The sequence below is a fragment of the Schistocerca cancellata genome, chromosome 6 (assembly GCF_023864275.1).
Source record: "Schistocerca cancellata isolate TAMUIC-IGC-003103 chromosome 6, iqSchCanc2.1, whole genome shotgun sequence".
Classification (NCBI taxonomy): Eukaryota; Metazoa; Arthropoda; class Insecta; order Orthoptera; family Acrididae; genus Schistocerca; species Schistocerca cancellata.
This window is the reverse complement of record NC_064631.1, coordinates 363,436,436-363,456,326: the sequence shown is the minus strand read 5'-3', so window position 1 is coordinate 363,456,326 and position 19,891 is coordinate 363,436,436.

The window sequence follows — 19,891 nt, the reverse complement described above, 5'->3', positions numbered from 1 at the left end:
GATGTTAGAAAAGATAAACTTTAAGCGTGCTTTACTAAAAGGTCACGTAATTCCCTGTTAAAGTCAAAAGAAAATAAAACTGATTCGGCTGATAAAAGACGTAGCTGATGTGCTTTGCTCTCCGTCAGTAGCTATAACGTGTTGAGCATTCTAGTTATGTTCCATACTTGCAGTACTGGCGAGAGAACAGCTTTCGGTCTCCAACAATTGTAGTCCTTTTTCTTCAGCATAAAATTGAAGTGCTTTTCCAAAATGAAAATTTTGCTGTTGTAGCGCCCTTATTTGCTTTTCTTACGTTTAACTGTGCGTCTTTACCTTCAGGAGAAAATCAAAACCTTACCTTCAGTGATGATGATTCCAAGATATACCTGGTAAGAACCTGCTCGCGGTTCACTGAACTACCCAGTTGAAATGGGACCCGAACTGAATGATTACTAGCCTGTTATGGGCCTCGGTCTCAACAATACGTCTTACCATTGTGCGACTGAGATGTTAGGCACGTCTTCTACTCACACACGCATACAGTACATTCACACCAGGCAGGTACCAAAAATCTGTAAGAGACGGCGTCGCAGTGGATGCCACATGTCAATTAAAAGTGATCTGGGGACCTAACGACTGTAGATATCAAAGAAAAAAGTAATCAAGTACCTGTATTTAAGAGAATACACCATGTCCTTGTCCATTAGAAATGTGCTGCAAATTTTAGGCAGCGGAGCGTTGGCGGCGGTACTTTGAAGAAGCCTCCTATGAAAATTTACAGCGGTGCGCTATCCAGTGGCTGCTATCTGTTCAACGTCCCCGACACCAAGGCGGAGGTTATATAAACCGTAAGGAAGATGAACCTTGGGAAGGCGATTGGGCCAGGTGATGTGCCAGCGCCACTACTGACATGGAGGCACTGGGAGGCAGGTGAATGGGTGCGAGGTTTCTGCAACGCGGTCATTTTAGAGAAAAAGATACCAAGAGGGTGCACATTGACCAGTGCAGTGCCCATTTGGGGAATCCGGCCGAGTGTTACAACTACCGACCTGTACACCTCTGTCACACACATGAAGATCTTAGAGTGCAGCACAGATAGCAGAATACACAAGGGTGTCGGTGTTAACACCAATCTATGTGGCTTTGTGAAAAGCTGTGGAACTACCGATGAAATTGACGCAAATCGCCTGCTTATTGAAAAATACTGTAAAAAATATTTACTTTGCTTTCCTGGACCAGGGAAAGACTTTTGACAGAGTACCACAGGATCTCGTACGGTTTGTTCTCCGAGAGCAAGAAGTACCCGAAGAACTTGGTTTAATTGAATGAGTCTGGCTTCTATATCATAATCCTAAAAGCCGAACATTTCCTGCTACCGTGGTATCAGAAAACTTTCCTGTTTCTATGGGTGTCTGTCAAGGATCTGCTCTTTCTTCACTTCTGTTCATCATAAAAATTAACACCGTCACCAGAGATCTTCAGAAATTAGCACATTGGATACTGCTGTTTACTATGATGTTCTGCTGAAGACAAGAACGATATTCAAGGACAAGTCCAAGCATGGAAGAACCATCTTGAACACTCCAGACTAAGCCTCAGTACAAAAAAGAAAAAAAAACTGAATACCTTTCAGTAGATGCAAGTAATATGGACACAACCAAGATCGACAGTGTAGTCCTGCCATTGACAAACACCTTCAAGTACCTTGGCTCAAAAATCGCGGCCGACAGTTCACTCGTTCCTGAAATCACAAACCACTTTAGCAATGCGTGGCTTAAATGGCTGACAATGACTGGTATGCTTTCTGATAAAATGATCTTGGACTAACTCAAGTCGAAAACATACCGCACTAAAATCCAGCCAGTTACCTTGTATGGTGGGAATGTTGGCCCACAACAAACGAAACAAAGCAATGACTTGCTGTAATAGAAACCAAAATGCTTTCATGGACGTCTGGTCTGACCTTTCATGGTCATTTGACGAACGGAGGGACATACAGATGATATGGAATGGTACTTAGCACTGAGAAGATGAGGGAAAGCTGTCTGCAGTGGAATGGACACGTACTGTGAGCATATCAAGTACAACTACAAAACACGAATTTCATTAAAAACAAATTGCAAACTACCTACTAAGAAACGAATGCAACTCTGGGTAGATTTCTTCCATATAGACCACAAGATTGTGGCCTCCATTATGATCAAGTATAATATTGTGTTGAGAGAGGACAAGTTACTCCCTCACCTATTTTTCGCATATGGAAAATTATTAAAGATTTTATTACAACCTGATGCACCTTGAGCAAGGCCCTAGAAAGTTAATGGCCTGAGCAGACGTTGATGGAACCTCGTAGGGCGCTAAAAACATGAGGTATTTTTATGATTCTTAGCTCATAGAAACGGCTTGTTGGGAGATGAAAGCAATTGGCAACGAGACCATCCCTTACTAAATCTTGCCGGACAGGCCCACAGCCATACAGGGCAGTCCCTTGTTGAGACAGGGGTCCAGCAGAACAATGCTGCAATACCTGTTGTGGCGCCAGCAGAAGCCTGGGCAGGGGCGATGGTCTAAAAGAACACATCTATCCAGTGGAGTCGTAAACCAGGCATTGTGTGCAGAGCCTCGTGTAATAAAAATTCACATGTTTTTGTGTTCGCTGATAGTGTAAGTAGGGCAGTGAACCACTTCTCTTGGCCACCTCTGTTGTATAAGAAAACTCTGGCATCTGAGGAACGTTTAGAGATAGAATTTTTATTACATGTCATAGTTAGACTAACAAGCTCGAAGGCACAGGTGATTTAGATAAAGATCTTTGAGATTGTATCTGTTCACTTATTGCCATGGGAAGCAACACGACTTTGGAGAAAAAGTGATCTCTTCCCCCTCTGCGAAAAGTTAAAAAAGCCAGTAATTGGCAATTTCTTTTCTTTTAGGGACGCAGGTTTCTTAACTCTTGGCCTGGTTCGATATGAGTTTGTGCTGTCGTTTGGGAGGGGAGATTTAGCGCCTCTAAAGCCTTGTGATTTGCGGTGTCGTTCGTGCACGGGAAAACGGATTTTTTATTTCCCCTGGAGATGTCCGAAGCACTGGGGTGCAGGACTTTGGTCTGGTGATGGGACTTCTGGTCGAAGCTCTGGCATGTGTGGTTGGCACTTGGGACCTGTTCTGAGACTGACTTCACTTATGGGTAGTTTAGACTGGGAAGCCTGTGGTGAAGTTCTCAAACGTCTCGGACTACTCGTTTGCCGAGGGCACACTTATTCGTTTTTGGTTTTCCAGTCTTGACGTTTGGCATCCTCGTGCGCTCTGTCTTACAAGTGAGACAAATTGGTCCTTGGTACGACCAGTGAACGGTTGTGTCACACACTGAAATCTACTGTGATTTCAGGACTGTGGTAGAGAATAAATTGCGATGTGTCTGCTTGATCGCTAGACCGTGAGATTTTTGCTTTTCTTTCGTGGCCACGATCGATTCACAGGTGCCGCCTCCACGTCTCACCTCCTCCGCTGCACACATCTCGCCAGTTGCAAGTCACATCGCCGCACGAAGAAAACAGAGTAACGTACTGCCGCTCGGGGCGTACAGACTTCAATCGCCACTTGCTCTCAGCTGCACCTACTTAGAGTAACTTCAGTAGATTTGATTAATTGAAGTCTGCTCAGCGTCAGATCAATTCAGGTTGCGTTATCCACATTTTAGGGCCAGAGCACTTGACTCACTGATCACCTAGATAAACTGTTTTTGCCAACTAGGATCCACCCAGTGGACTATTAAATTACCTGTTAGTTGTTTTGGGTATTCTATCTATAACTTGTTTATTATAATTTATGTCATTTTTGGGAAAATAAATGTTGTTAATACGCTAAATTTTGCCAACATTCTCAATCATTTAATAGTCCAAACAAGTTACCTTTCAGTGTCAAGTGTAGTCAGAGAAGCAAAAGAGTCGACCTGCTACATTGTGGGACAAAAGCTGAGGAGCAGAAATAAGCAGAAGTAAAAGACGATAAAAAATACTGTGTGCACAAAAACGAATTACCAGACTAGCAGAACACCTCACAGGCACATCAATTGTTTAGTAATGCTCTGCAACCGACGACAGAAATTCGGAAGAAACATCATTTTTTTTTCTTTCAATTTTATGTACCTCAGTAGGTACAAACGGAATCCTTATAGGGTCACTTTGTTGTTTGTCTGTCCGTCTGTACGTTCATAAGATCCCTTTTCCCCAGGAAAGGGCGGAGGTATCAAGTTGAAATTTATGTCAAATATTAAGGTCTATGGTCCCTAGGCGGTGTAAAGATTTAAGCTTTTAAGAGAATGCAATCAAAAGATAACGGCCACTTATGTCACATATTTTGATACTTACAAATTCACTCAGCAAAACCCATAGATGAACTTTTTATAGACAAAATTAAGTTTGTGTGGACCCCTCAGAGCGTGAGTCCAACTAGCAACTTTTTTCTTTTTTCGATTATCTGAGCTCCTTCATAGCGGACCTTCCTCAAGTTTCAAAGAAAATGGAAAACTGATTCTACAGTGTTTCAAACAGTGGTTGTTATTGTACATCGTGGAAGACTTTATATATGTGTGTGTGTGTGTGTGTATGTGTGTGTGTGTGAAGAATAAATTACAGAGACCAACGAACATCAGGTGAATTCAGAATGAGGTTTTCACTTTGCAACGAAGTGTGTACTGATATGAAACTTCCTGCCAGATTAAAACTGTGTGCCGGACCGAGAGTCGAATTCGGGACCTTTGCTCTTCGCGGGAAAGTACTCTACCAACTGAGCTACCTTTTGGAAGGTAGTAAACGACGTACTGGCAGAATTGAAGCTGCGACGGTGGGTCGTAAGTTGTGCTTGGGAATCTCATTTGGTAGAGCACTTGCCCGAGAAGGACAAAGGTCTCGAGTTCAAGGCTCGTTCCGGCACACAGTTTTAATCTTCCAGGGAGTTTAATATCTGGTAAATTCTTTCTCGTTCTTGCAATTCCAGTCCGCTGGGTGTCGCCGGCCCGGGCTTTCGCATAACACGGTAATCGTTCTTTTATTCGGACAACAGAATCGTCAGACCGTATCAGAAAGTTTTTTTTTCTGATTTCCTGTATAATAGTCGATCCCTTTCAATGATTTGTGTGACACACTACTTTTGTTATACGAACTCTGTTGTCAGAGCAGCAGAATAAGCGGAAGAAGCATCGCTACGGACCGGCCTCGGACGAGTGGGCACATATTACACTCCCTACTGTGCTGATGGCTGGGCGTGGATAATATCGGAAAAGACAACACAGCGGCTGGCGGGGCTCGCGGCAGGCAAGCGCGAAGTCTGCCGAGGAGATGGCGCGCCGCGATAAGCTGTAGGCGGCGGCGGCGGCGGCGGAGGCAGCGGAGGCGGCGTGCTCGGCGGCCGGGGCCCGGGTCGCCGGCAACACGTCTTGCTCCTCGCAACCCGCTGGGCCGCGCCGCGCCGGGCCGGGCCTTCGCAGAACACGGTAATCGACTGCCGCTTATCGGCCGTCATGCGCGTCGCTGTAACTCTCCCCAGATTCGCCGTGTTGCAGCTACGCTGCCGATAAGCTCATTTCCTTTTCTTCTGATTTTGCAATCCGTGCCGGCCACTCAGCGGTACACGATGCCCATAAATGAACAGGCAACGGTTTTATTTATTTTTTATTGTTTTTTATAATGGTCCTTAGACTTTTGGAAATATACTCTCCCCATATGAAAACTGTGATTGAACGTTCACTACCACCAGACTTTTGGCAAAGATCCTCTCCTCATATGAAAACTGTTATTGAACGTTCACTACCACCATTTTTGCAATCCAAGATTTTTCAGAAGGCAGTGTGAGATGATTCGGGTGATGTTCCGTTAGAATATTCGGTCGTGTTGCCTATACTTTTATGTGGGCATTACGAATTGAAAGTTGCATAAATAGCTGTATTTTAGTTGATGCCTAATCAGAACACAACAAACGATAGAGGCCATTCATTAACCTTTCGATGGTACGCAGGCAGTTATTCTCCGCAAAGCAGTACCTGCAGAGACGGTTCGTAAACAATTTTCCACACAAGCGACAATTTGGTGCCCCTGAAACGCCCCACTCCCGCCATCTCCTCAAAAATTAATTTAGGTGCTCCTGGAGGGTTCTTTATAAATAAACCGTAATTTTTTTTTTGTCTTAAAATACTAGGGCGTGCTGAATAGTAATGCCTCCGAATTTTTTATCTGAAAATTCTTAAAGCTTTTTAAACAAACAAACTTTATTAACATTCTACATCTTTATTCGTCATGTCTACTCTTCTGTTTCTCAACATAGTCACCCTGGCGACGAAAAAATTTATCTCAAAGAGAGACCAGTTTGTTTATACCATCACAGTAGAAGGCTTTACTTCGTTGGCGTAACCACAAACGTACCTCTGCTTGCGCCGATTCTTCACTATCGAAGTGAAATCCTCGAAGGCGTTCCTGAAGTTTTAGATGAAAATAGGATGGGACCAAGTCGGGGCCGCATGGAGGATGACCAATGACAGTGGACCCAAGGTGTCGGATTGTTGCAGATGTCGTAGCGCTCGTGTGTGGTCTGACTTTGTTCTGCTGAAGTAAAGGGTGCTCCGTGTGTGGACGAACTCTTCGAGTTCGTGCTTTCAGTTTTCTGAGGGTCTCGCTGTACCTTGCAGAGATTATGGTGGTGCCTTTAGCCATGCATTCAAAATGCATCACACCTTGATAATCCCATAACATAGTGAGAATGAGTTCGCCTGCTGGTGGCATGGTCTTGATCTTTTTTGGCGTCGGTGGTCCTTCGTGGTGGATTCTACTGCTCATCTCTTGTTTTTAGAGCCAAAATAGTGAACCCTGCTTTCATCACCTGTCACAATGATGTTAAGAAACCCATCCCCATCACGCTCAAAATGGACGTTTTCTCCAGATAGAAATTCGATTACAACACGCCGTTCCTCACGCACCGACATACTTACCTTACGCGCCACCATGTTACACGCTACTATTCGGAACATTCTAGTGGCAGGAGGCTGCAACTTGCGAAGGGGGAAAGTCGATCGAGTAATGTGCATGACACGTAATACTTCAGCTGATACAGAGAATAGAATAAAACATTCGGAGGCATTACTGTTCAGCAAGCCCTCGTAAGTACTTCATAGACAATCCTCTGTAACAGAAATAAATGTCTGGATCTTATTCCAGTGCTAAATGTTAAGAGAATGAACGATTTCCATCTAAGATAATTCCTGACATTTAAAAAAAAATCTTTTAATGAAAGCAATATGAAATAGAACGGTTTTGTTGCTCTAGCTTCAGTAAAAATTTGCTGTTTCTAAAACAGAGTAAAAAGAATTTTTCAATTTAATAATGTGTTTTTTATATTTTAACATAAAATTTAGTTTGATAGACGAATTTTTTAATACCATAATGTAAAAATTATTTCACTTTCCATTGAAAAACTAGGACAGAAATACGAAAAAATCATTTTATACTGACTTCTTAAAGATAAAGCTAAGTTGTATGTTAGATGTGTAGGAGACACCAGCAGGTAGTCACATTTCTCAAAATTTGCCTTGGGAGTTGTTGAAAACTGATAAAAATGGTCAAAATTTTTACGTATCCAACTGACAGGAAAAAGACAAATTTATATGCAACACGAAACAGAAACATACTGTTAATAAAATCAGGTGAGGACGACAGGTGATAGAAAAATTGTGACTTATATTGTGCTGAGTTAGTTAAGGTAGACTTTGGATGAAATTTGAGCCCGATTAGACGGATACTTAATCGAAACATTAGCATTTCCAATACTTATATACTAACTAGAACAATGTTGGATACTTAAGTCAGTGGCGGATTATCACCGTACATTGCCATTAATACGTCGCAAACTGCTCGTTGGCGGACGCATATTTCTGGAATGCTTTTCTCCAATCGATGTATGCTGTCACCCCTGTCACTTTTCAGAATTAATTATACTCTATTTCAACAATCTGTGGAGCAGTGTAGTCCCACTACCAGCACGCAGCGACTTTCTGCACGTATCACTGTCCCATGAAAACTTCCAAGCGAACATTACATGCGAAAAATTTGTACCCATTTCATAAACACTGTGTCCGCAATCTTGACATTAGCGAAAATGCCACACGACTTGAATTTCGTCACTGGTTAAATGAAAATCGTAATTTGTTTCCATTAACACTATTCGCTGATGAAGCCACGTTTACAAGGAATAATAATTATCGATGGTTGCAAAAAATCCACACGCTACAGTGGAAACAAATTTCGAAGTTTGTTTTTCGATCAGTGTTTGTTGCGGCATGATCAGTAACACGTTGATAGGGGCAGTCATTTTAGAAGAGCGGATGACGGGACAGAAGTACTTCCGTTTTTGGGAAAAGTCGTTTGTTGAACACCTTGAATACGTTCCTTCGGCCATCCAGACTGCAATGTACATCTATCTTTACAGAGCCCCTCCACATTTTACCATACGTGTGACGAGGGAACGTCTCAACCGCACTTACCTTAATCGTTGGATTGATCTACTAGGTACCGTAATTACCAGGCCTTACGCCATTAGATTTTTGTTTAGGGGGTTGGTTGAAGTCTGAGGTGTACAATCGAAAGGTGAATACGCAAGATGAAGTGCTTGGTCGTATCATGAACACTGCTGTCCTCATTAGGGTGAGGGCAGAGGCACAACATATTGTTCCAACAGTGCACAAATGCGTTCAAGTTGACGGCGGGATATTCGAATATTCATTGTGAACTGTACAAGAACGGGCAACTCATATTGTAATGTTTACTAGTTGTTACACATGTGTAAACCTGACAATGTATTGAATAACTGCCGCTTGTGGCGCTTGGATCTTAAAACGTGCCTGAATACCTACGTATTGTGAGCTACCTGCTTTCTCATTTTGTAGATAATTACTCCTCTTCTTATCTATTACTAACTGTTAATTACAATCACAAGATGATTAGTTCGGTAGAGGCATTAAGCACGATTAACTGAAATATCTGCCACCTTCGGTGGTCGTGCGGTTCTAGGCGCTTCAGTCCGGAACCGCGGGACTCCTACGGTCGCAGGTTCGAATCCTGCCTCGGGCATGGATGTGTGTGATGTCCTTAGGTTAGTTAGGTTTAAGTAGTTCTACGTTCTAGGGTACTGATGACCTAAGATGTTAAGTCCCATAGCGCTCAGAGCCAAGCCTCTGAAATGTCTCTAGTAATTTATCATACGTCTTTCTGGAACCGATTATTGCATTATAGTAACATTATGCTACGATATTCGAAAAAAAGCTTCCACGAAATTAAAAAAAAAGCTTCAACTTCCATGAATGCTTCAATGTCTGACGACATTCCTACTTGCGTCTTACTGTTCAGTGTTCTTATTACACTTCGTTGTATTCGAGTTGCAGCAACGGGTACCTCACAACATGCAGTACGTAAAGTTTTCGAAAGTTCAGAAATATACAAGAGTACTTATGGAAATGCTACAATGAATTTAGCCAAGATCACCATACATTTAAGGATGATTACTGCTCCATAGGTAACTAATTGTAAGTGTGTGGCAAAGCACATTGCTGATAATTCATCACAGAACAAGTAAAATTCGAATATTTTGCGATTTAGCACCGAAATAGAGATTATAAATATCAGAGGCTTGCTATCAGGTAAGATTTTTCTACGCCGGAGGCACAGTTCAGTCTGCTAATGTTACTTAAGTATCTCATAACTAACCTTCCAAATGTTACGATCGAGTACACTTTATAATAGCACTTAAGTTTTTTCTGCGTCCGATGTACTTCTATCAAAATACTTTCACACGATTGCTCCTAGATTTAAATCCATATGGAGACAAAATTATACCATCCTGATATTTTTGCTATAGTCTATAGTCGCATTTGTCTTTACGGTTATAACTGGTTTCGTTTATAGTGTCATCGTCTTTAGATCTACTGCCGGCCGAAGTGGCCGTGCGGTTAAAGGCGCTGCAGTCTGGAACCGCAAGACCGCTACGGTGGCAGGTTCAAATCCTGCCTCGGGCATGGATGTTTGTGATGTCCTTAGGTTAGTTAGGTTTAACTAGTTCTAAGTTCTAGGGGACTAATGATCTCAGCAGTTGAGTCCCATAGTGCTCAGAGCCATTTGAACCAACCATTTTTTTTAGATCTACTATAATTGCAGAGCAATCCGTCAGTTTCATGTATTGTGCGCAGTTTCCGTAACTCACTAACGTACACAAATTATAATCTGGAATGTATCTGAAAGTGTTCAAAAATCAACGAAAGAATTTATCATCGTGAGGTAAATGTGATAGTAAACTCCAATGAGAAATATTAGAACAATAATTCAGCTGTCGCGGATTTATCTCTGCTTGACATCGTGTCACGTTTTCATAAAAAATAAAATCAGTGGGTACGTAATACAAAAAAATAAGTATTGCAATGAATTCGCACAACTTGTTTCGAATTACTGAAACTCAAGCAGTGTTCAGGGGCTACAGCATATACATAAAGTTATAATTTAATTGCTACGGTGGCAGGTTCGAATCCTGTCTCGGGCATGGATGTGTGTGATGTCCTTAGGTTAGTTAGCTTTAAGTGGTTCTAAGTTCTAGGGGACTGATGACCTCAGAAGTTAAGTCCCATAGTGCTCAGAGCCATTTGAACCATTTATAATTTAATGTTTCCGTATATTTTGCGATAGAAGGTGCGACTATTTTTCTGTAAAACGGAATGACAATGACTTGATGACCAACAGCTGACGACTTGTTCTTCAGGTCGCATTATGAAAAGAATGAAAGGCTGTGATATTGTCAGCAATGTACTTTTTTTTTTAAAAAAATCTACTGATGTTTTTCTTGCCTCAGTTCCGACTAGCCTAATAAACTGACTGACGCTCTTCTCTAACTCTCTGCCTACTTCGAGTGCGAAATGGAAAATTTTAGAGAAGGAGAAAGAAACGAAGAATGATAAGAGCATAGACTTCGTGCTAGTGGAAAAGACGCATATGGCAAAGTTCAGAACTTGTACCATTTCATTGTTTTACAGATCTTGTATCTCACACGAAACTTTTGCATCTCTGAGAATCAGTAGAATGAAAATTGCTCTTCACGATTTGAAGACATGTTATTAGAGTTCATGAGCTGTCTGATAACTTATTTTTACCTTGATTAGAATGACGTGTAATTATGGTACCCCTGCTGTCTTTGCTTAGCAACAGATCAGCAACAATGCAACAGCCTTTATTATTCTGGGCGAGAGGATATAGGATTATTTTAACCTAGCACGTCAACCCGTACTGTGATGATGAAAACAGTACGACACTCGATGCACCCTCACTGCGGGTCAAGTCATGGCTGTTTCACCAGCAAAAGCCGCACCCGCCCGAACTGAGACGCCACCGCTGTACCTTGGTTATGGAAGAAGGTCAGGGACTGTGGGAGCTCAGACTTCTGAGATAACGCGGGGTGAACTGAGTGTTGGGCCGCATGCAGGCGCCCCCCACCACTTAACGTATTCTCGCCGAGCAGCGGGATTCGGTCTGTCCACGGGGCCGAATGTAAATCGGCGAACATTTTGTGCAAGTGGGACGGACGGCAAAGGACACGGCATGCAAATGCGCGACAGATGGTAATCGGCCGCCCTCATGAATACTGCCGCCTTCCGGGTACGCTTTGCCTTGTAGATGGCTCTGCTCTGAGACCGGCCCCCGCCCCTTCTCCACTGCTGCATGTTTGGTACAGCTAATCCAACACACGGACTAATTGTCAGCTTGCACTTTCGAGACGGAACAAACAAAACGTGCAAGCGAAGATGAATACGTCCGGCAGCAGTATTAGTGTGGTCACTATAAGTCTATTGAACGTAGCAGCGTAAAACACTCAATTACACATTTTCTGTGTCTGCGTTTACACTGTCAGGTTTCAGATACGTGACCACCTGTCAAAAACGTGAGTAACCGCCTTTTGCACCGCGGATTGCTGCGAGACGTAAGGCTCTGGAAGCCACCCACAGGGCTGTGGAGCTATCCTGACTCTAGTGGCGTGGCCAGCTGTGGCAGATTTCTCGGTTTAGGACCCATGGGGCGGACAGCCCGATCGAGGTGGTACCACGGGTTTCCGAGTGGGGTTAAAACCAAAGAGAGTGGTCGGGGGATTACGGTAAATTCACGTACACTGCGAGCTGTGGACGCGTTGCATTGTCCTGCTGGTAGATGCGATTGTGGCGAGGATAAACAAACTGGAAGTAGGGGTGGACATGGTCCCTAAAGAGAGATGAATACTTGTGTTGATTCAATGACCCTTCCAGAATGACGGGATCACCCAGGGAATGCCATGAAATCATTTCCCAGACCACACACCTTCCTCCTCCGGTCTGAACCCTTTCAACGATCCGACGGTCAACTGACTGATGGATCATAAAACGCGATTCATCTGAAAAGGTCACCTGTCATCACTCATTGGACGTCCATTTGCGGTATTGGCGTGCAGATTCTGGCCATCGTATCCCATGAACAGCAGTCAGCATGGGTGCGTAACCAGCACCTGCTACGAAGGCCCTTACGCACCATCTGGATCACCGGGTCCTGGGTTCGATTCCGGCTGGGTGGGGGATTTTCTCAGCCTGGGGACTGGGTGTTTGTGTTGCCCTCATCATTTCGTCATCGTCATCGTCATCATCATCATCATCATCATCATCATCATTCGTGACAGTGGCTGCACTGGACCGTGAAAAAAATTGGATTGTGAAAAAATAGGAACTCTGGACGGGCGCTGATGACTTCGCAGTTGAGCGCCACACAAACCAAACATCATCAAACCATTTGGAGGGATATCGCTGTAATACGGCTACAGATGAGCCTAATATACCTGCTGCAGTCAGTGTTGTCGACTGAAACAAAATAATTGTTTAGACAGTAGACTGGTATGCGGGTGCAACTGCATTAAGATCTTCATCATTCTCTAAATCGATTTTAGAAAATTCAAGGATTGTTCCTTCCAACATGCTTATTCAGTTGAGATAGTGAGCTATTACTTCATCTCTAATGAGGTGGCTGATGAGGTGATAATATGTGTTATTTTGTGGTCTTCATGCATGCTGTTCTGTCCTGTGTAAGACTCTTCACCTCTGCGAAACTGTTGCAATCCATATCCATGTGAACCTGCACACTGTAGTCCGTCCTTCGTGTCCCTCTACAATCTTCACCTCCCACTCTTACCTCCACTACCAAACTGACTTTTCCTTCGTGCCTCAGGATATGTCCAACAACCGATTCCTTCTTTTAGAAAGTTTTGACCCAAATCTCTTTTATCATCAGTTATTTTCAGTACATCGTCATTAGTTACTCGATCTACCTATCAAATTTTCAGCAATCTTCTGTAGCATCAAATTTCCTAAGCTTCTCTTATTGTCTTAACTAGCAGTTTCACACAATGTCACATTCCAGAAAAATACCTTCAGGAAAGACTTTTCAAGTCTTTTTCAGACACGCTTTTCTTGCTGCTGACAAACTGCAATTTAATATCCTTTCAACTTAGGCCACTGTCAGTTACTTTTCTGTCCAAATACTAGCACACATCTACTACTTTTAATGTCTCATTTTTTACTCTCTCTCAGAATCGTATGATTTAATTCGATGAATTCATTGCCTCTATTATACTTCTGCTGATAATTATCTTATGGCCTCTTTCAGGAGATTATCGATTCCATTGAACTTTTCTCTCAAGTTTATGGCAAATTCCTCTAAGTACAGACTGAATAACACCCTGCGTCAGTTTCTTCGGAACTACTGTTTCAGTTTCATTCCTTCGACTCCTGTAACAGTTGTCAAATTTCTGTACAAGTTGCAGGTAATCTTTCGCTCCGTGTATTTTACCCTTCCTACCTTTTGAATTTCAAAGACTCTACCCCAGTCAACATTGCCAAAAGCTTAATCTAAATCTACGAATGCTGTAAAGTTTGGTTCGCATTTCATCAGTCTTTCTTCTATGGTAGGTCTTAGGATTTAGTCAGTTGTTTTGCAGTCTCGATGCGTCTGCAGAAATTTTGTCAGCTGCTTCACTGCTAATTGCCAAAAAGCTTGTTGTAACTGGTATTATGAAAGAAACAATAATTGTAGTTCCTCAACATTTGATAACTGACAAAATGTCATATGATCCGTGATCTCGCTTGTTATAATAAACGAAGACATATCGCCTAGATCACAATTTCTTTTATTAACACCAACCGATTTCGATCTGTCCTGGAGATGATCTTCAGGCCTAGCGCTGCACGGTACTGTCTGTGAACAGTAGTGTGATCGACACTGTTAACAAACTGCACCTTGTGGTATCAGGCCTGAAGATGAACTGCAGAAAACATAGAAACCAGTAGACGGAATAACAGAAATTGTGGCCGGCCGGGGTGGTCGAGCTGTTCTAGGCCCTACAGTCTGGAACCGCGCGACCGCTACGGTCGCAGGTTCGAATCCTGCCTCGTGCATTGATGTGTGTGATGTCCTTGGGTTAGTTAGGTTTAAGTAGTTCTAAGTTCTAGGGGACTGATGACCTCCTAAGTTAAGTCCCATAGTGCTCAGAGCCATTTGAACTATTTTTGAACAGAAATTGTGATCCATGCGGTGTTTCTTTTTATTTATTAAGCATTTGAAATGAAATGTCCACTTCATATTATCTCATTCTGTCTAGAAATGAAAAATTTTAAAAATGGTGCTAGTTGTTTCACACAGAACTCAAGATCACCATCTGTAGCTATTTCTATAAGCTTCCCATGAATTTCTACTTATACAGCAAAAGCTGATCACTGCAAAACGTAGAACTATCAGTGTTACTAGATTAGATTCTTTCCTGACGTAAGTGACAACTTCACCTTCAACTTCAAACGAGCCACAGCCAGAAGCCATATCACCACGCGGTCGATTCGTCGCATGTGAGTCAATGTATGGAAATTACGAACTATCGGCGATCGATCGCTGCGATCTGCGGACAGATCGCGCTACCTGGCGGATGTCACCAGGCGTCGCTCGTTTGTCTGCTGCCTGCTGTGTGGTGTGTGTGTCAGGGAGGGGGATGGAGGAGTTTGCAGACGACACTTGCCGGAGAGTTGCGGGCAGCTGGTAGCTGAGGTCCCCAGAGTAGCAGACTAGCAGAGTGGAAAGCTGGCCGCGGGCTGGCTGCGACCGTATCGGTGGGCCATGCGGGTACCTGCAGGCGGTGCGGCGTGGCGGCGAAGCGCCAGGTGCGGGCCGGCGCGCCGCTGCGTCCACAGCGCGGCCGCTCTCTCCCAGCGAAAAACCGCGGCCGAACACAATCTGGGTGTCTGGACGGGCTTACGGAATGTCTGCCGTCACATCCAGACGCGGATGGATGTAAGGGGGACGCTATGTTGCCACGGAATCCCCCCCCCCCCGGAGTATAAAGTAGCGTGCAAAATGAGAGTCTCGAATATGAAAAAGTGTTGTAGGAATTTACTGGTTTTATGTAACACAAGATCGTACTTTGAAGTTGCTTGTGTCAAGACCTGCTGACGTCGGTGGGTTTGCGGGGTGACCGCCTGCAGGGGACATTCCTGCCTGGAAATGGTGGAGTTAAATCCATGAAACATCTAAGAGTATGCGTGCGGAACGATTTAATGTGGAATGACTGCGTGAAATTAGGCAGATGGCAGACTCAGGTTCATTGGAAGAATCATCAGGAAATGTAGTCCATGACAGAGGAGGTAGCCTACAAAACCCTCGTTTGACCAATAATTGAATACTGCTCGTCAGTCTGGGATCCATACGATGTAGGGTTGGCAGTGGAAACAGAGAAAATTCAGAGAAGAGCAGTGCATTTCATTACAGGTTCATTTAATAAGTGCCAAAGCGTCACATCAGCTACAGTGGTAGACGCTGTAAGAGAAGTGGTCTGCATCACGGTGTACTTTACTGTGAACCTTGGAAGACAGTACGTTCCTGGAAGCCAATATACTGATTCCTCCTACGTATATCGCGCGAGAAGACCGTGAAGGTAAAATTACAGAGATTGTAACTCACACGGAGGCTTACCAACAGTCATTCTTCACCTGAACCATTCGCGACTGGAACTGGAAAAGGGGGCAGCGATAGTGGAACACAAAGCACCCTCGCACCACGCACTGTGACGTGGCTTGCGGAGTATAGATGCAGATTCGCGGGCTGACCGTACCTGCCGTCAATAGCAAACCAGACACAGTACGCGAACCCGCATGTAGAACTGCCAAACCACAGGAGGTTGTGAAAGGCAGGACAGAAAGAAAAAGACTCTCCACTTAGAAAGATAACCAAAAGAAAGACTTACTATCCAGAACGTATGCGGAAAAGACGGAAAATAACAGTATTTCCCTTATTTACCCGACCGCTTAACCATAGTTTGCAGATCTGTCTTCACAGTCTCAGTACTTAATGAAATACTGATAAAAGTGAGCGCACACTTCGATTTTATATTGTGTAAATTATTCAATCTTTTGACAGTTCGTTGCTATTACTATTCTTAAATCAGTTGCATGACACTTGCTGATTTGAATTTTTCTGATGAATGCTTTTCAAATGCTGTATTTCTCTGAACTGTAATTTCTTGAGAGTTATGTTAAAGTGAGGTACAAAGCACTGACTAAACAAATTATTATATTATATTTAAACATTATATTGAGAGGGGGGCGGCTACACTAATAAACTGTGACTTCTCCAGAACCGTTTCCTGGAACCACGACTGCTATTACCTCCAAAATGTCCACAGGCCTTTGATGGAGGAGTCTCACACAGTTTTTTAGTGTCAACGTCATCCGTAAATGTAATTTGCTAGCACCCCAATAACTATATAAAATGCTTTAATACAACATTCATAATCCCTTTATATCAGTGCTTAGTGCATGACTCTAGCATAAGTTCCAAGGAATTCCAGTTCAGAGTAATACATCATTATAAAAGCATTTGTTCGAAAATTTGAGAAATATTTGTACCATGCAGTTGACTTGAGGACTGTAATAGCAGCAGGAAAGACGAAAGTAACGAGGAACGGCAGACACGAGAAAGTGGCAAATTCAGTATTAGAATTGGGGACCACGAAATAGATGAACTAAAAGGAATTCTCCTGCTTGGATGGAAATTACCACATGACGGACGAAGAAAGAAATGTATAAGAACTAACCCAATACAGGCAACGAGAGCATTCCTCGCCAAAATAAGTCTACTGGTATCAAAAACAGATCTCAGCTTGTAGAACAAGACTCAGAGAATGTATGTTTGGAGCACAGCGCTGTATGTACATATGGACAGTTGTAAAATTGGAACAGAAGAGAATCGAAGCGTTCAAAATGTGTTGCTATAGGTGAATGCTGGAAATTAGGACGACCAATAAGGTTAGAAACTGGCTTCTCCGAGGTAAGGAATACATGGAAAAGACCGACCAGAAGTAGCTGCTGGATGGTAGGACATGTGTAACGACATCACGGAGTAACTTCCATTGTAATAGACGGAGCTGTAGAGGGTAAAATCTGTTTGGGAAGACATAGACATTCAACAAATAATTGATGAAGCTGGGTGTGAGTGTTTACTCTGCGATGAAGAGGTTGACATAGCAGAGGAAATGGCGGTTCGGTCGCATCATACCAGCCAGAAGACTGAAAAAAGGCGCTAACAACTTCGACAAAGTTATACTTTATACAATGTAGAACGAGTACTGCAGTCACCGTAATCGGTATTTCATTCAGCATAGAACTGTTGTAGCTTTGAGTGGAAGGAAGTTTGGGCTGACAGCCGTGCAACTGTGGATTTATTTTACAAAAACATTTATTACCGACGTAAATAGTTCTCCACGGGCAAAATGACATGAACAGAATGTTAAACAATAACAAGAAATAAGAGGCGTATTTGCAAGCGCTGATCCTTGTATAAATTGAACAACAGACAGTAATAGAAGAAACAAAAGAACTCTTAATGGAATATTATAAATGAAACGAAGTTCGATTCAGTCTCTTTGACACAGAAAGGGGACACCAAGCACGAATAACAAATATACAACAGAATATTCACACTCTGTGCTTTACAATATTTTTCTTCAAATGCTACCGGTTTCTGTGACACTGCGCCGTCATCAGGTCCTTGTGTACATCAAATGTGGTGTGATCAGATTCCTATGTACATCATACGCGGCATTAGTGTTCAAAGAAATAAAAGACATAATATCAAAATACGTGCTACCAAGTGCTCTTATCTCGATAAACAGTATGACAAATCAAATGACTTAATGATGAAAGATATATTCGATTACGTGAGCGGTCGCCTTGACCGCCTCGGCTATCCGAGCAGGTCCCCCATCCGACCACATCTCCAAATGCAGCACGCTACAGAATAGCGTCCCCTATCCATAACGACATATCATAATGTCGTCGCGGGAAATCCTGTTTCGACCCCGGGTCCGGCACAAATTTTCATCTGTCGTCTTTGAGTTCGCTGAATGCTTTACTGCAGGCAAATATATGATATTTCTTTCGTCATGTACTGAATACAGCGGCTGATCGAATCAATGGTGTCTGTTTTTCGGACATGTCGGAAGGAACAGACACCATACGCTTGAATAATACAAATCACGTTATCTGTTAGATGAAGAAAACTATACGTTAATCGTAAAATATTTTGATCAGTAATAATTGGTAATGTGATTTGCTGAAGTGATTTGCTGTGTCATACTGTTCATTAAGATAAAGTATGTGGTAGCATTTATGTTGACACTATACCTTTTATTTCTTGGGTGACTGTCGCTACTGTTACATATGATGTACACAGAGGCCTGATGATGGAGCGGTGTATCACTAAAACCAGTTGCACTTTAAATAAGGGAAGTTAAAGATACGGCTGATGATGTTACTGTTAGTTCTCATTTGCTGACCACAAGAAATAGAAGATGGATACACGAATGTACAGAACCTTTCCCTTTGATGCAACAGTAACTCAAAAAATGATTCAAATGGCTCTCAGCACTATGGGACTTAACTTCTGAGGTCATCAGTCCCCTAGAACTTAGAACTACTTAAACCTAACTAACCTAAGGACCTCACACACATTCATGCCGGAGGCAGGATTCGAACTGCGACCGTAGCGGTCGCGCGGGTCCAGACTGTAGCGCCTAGAACCGATCGGCCACCCCGGCCGGCACAGTAACTGCCGCCCACAGCCTGTAATGAAATGCGGTACAAGGCACAGCATTATGCCATCAAAGCCGTACTCTGCAATTCTCCGACCGTAACGAATACGTGGAACTCAAAACACATAGGTTATTCACATTACTGTAAAGGGTAACCGCCGTACACTGCTCTGAATCTGATCACTTGTCAACTGTCTGAGAATCACTGTAGGCCGGTAAAGCACACTCCTAATGTTCTGCGCTGGACTCGTATTGGGGAGGACGACGGTTCAATCCCGCGTCCGGCCATCCTGATTTAGGTTTTCCATGATTTCCCTAAATCGCTCCAGGCAAATGCCGGGATGGTTCCTTCGAAAGGACACGGCCGACTTCCTTCCCTAATCCGATGAGATCGATGACCTCGCTGTTTGATCTCCTCCCCAAAAAAACAACAACCCTAATGTTCTGTATTTGCAGTAGTAACAAAACCACCCTTCTTAATTGGCTGGAGTTGCAGTCTTCTCTGGCCACAGGGAAAAATACCGACCGCCCTCCAGGTAGGCGATGTCTGCAACATCTCTGCCACGTCCGGTGCTGACAGTTGGGTTTATAAACAACCCAACACGCCGTATCAGGCCCCAGCTGACTCCGTATTGGCTACTGGCCACTTTCTTACTGCTGTTCGCACCTACTATACGTGGCTCTCAGTTTCTCTCCGTGCCTACAACTTGGCCCGAAAGACGCTGGCGTCGAAGTCTGC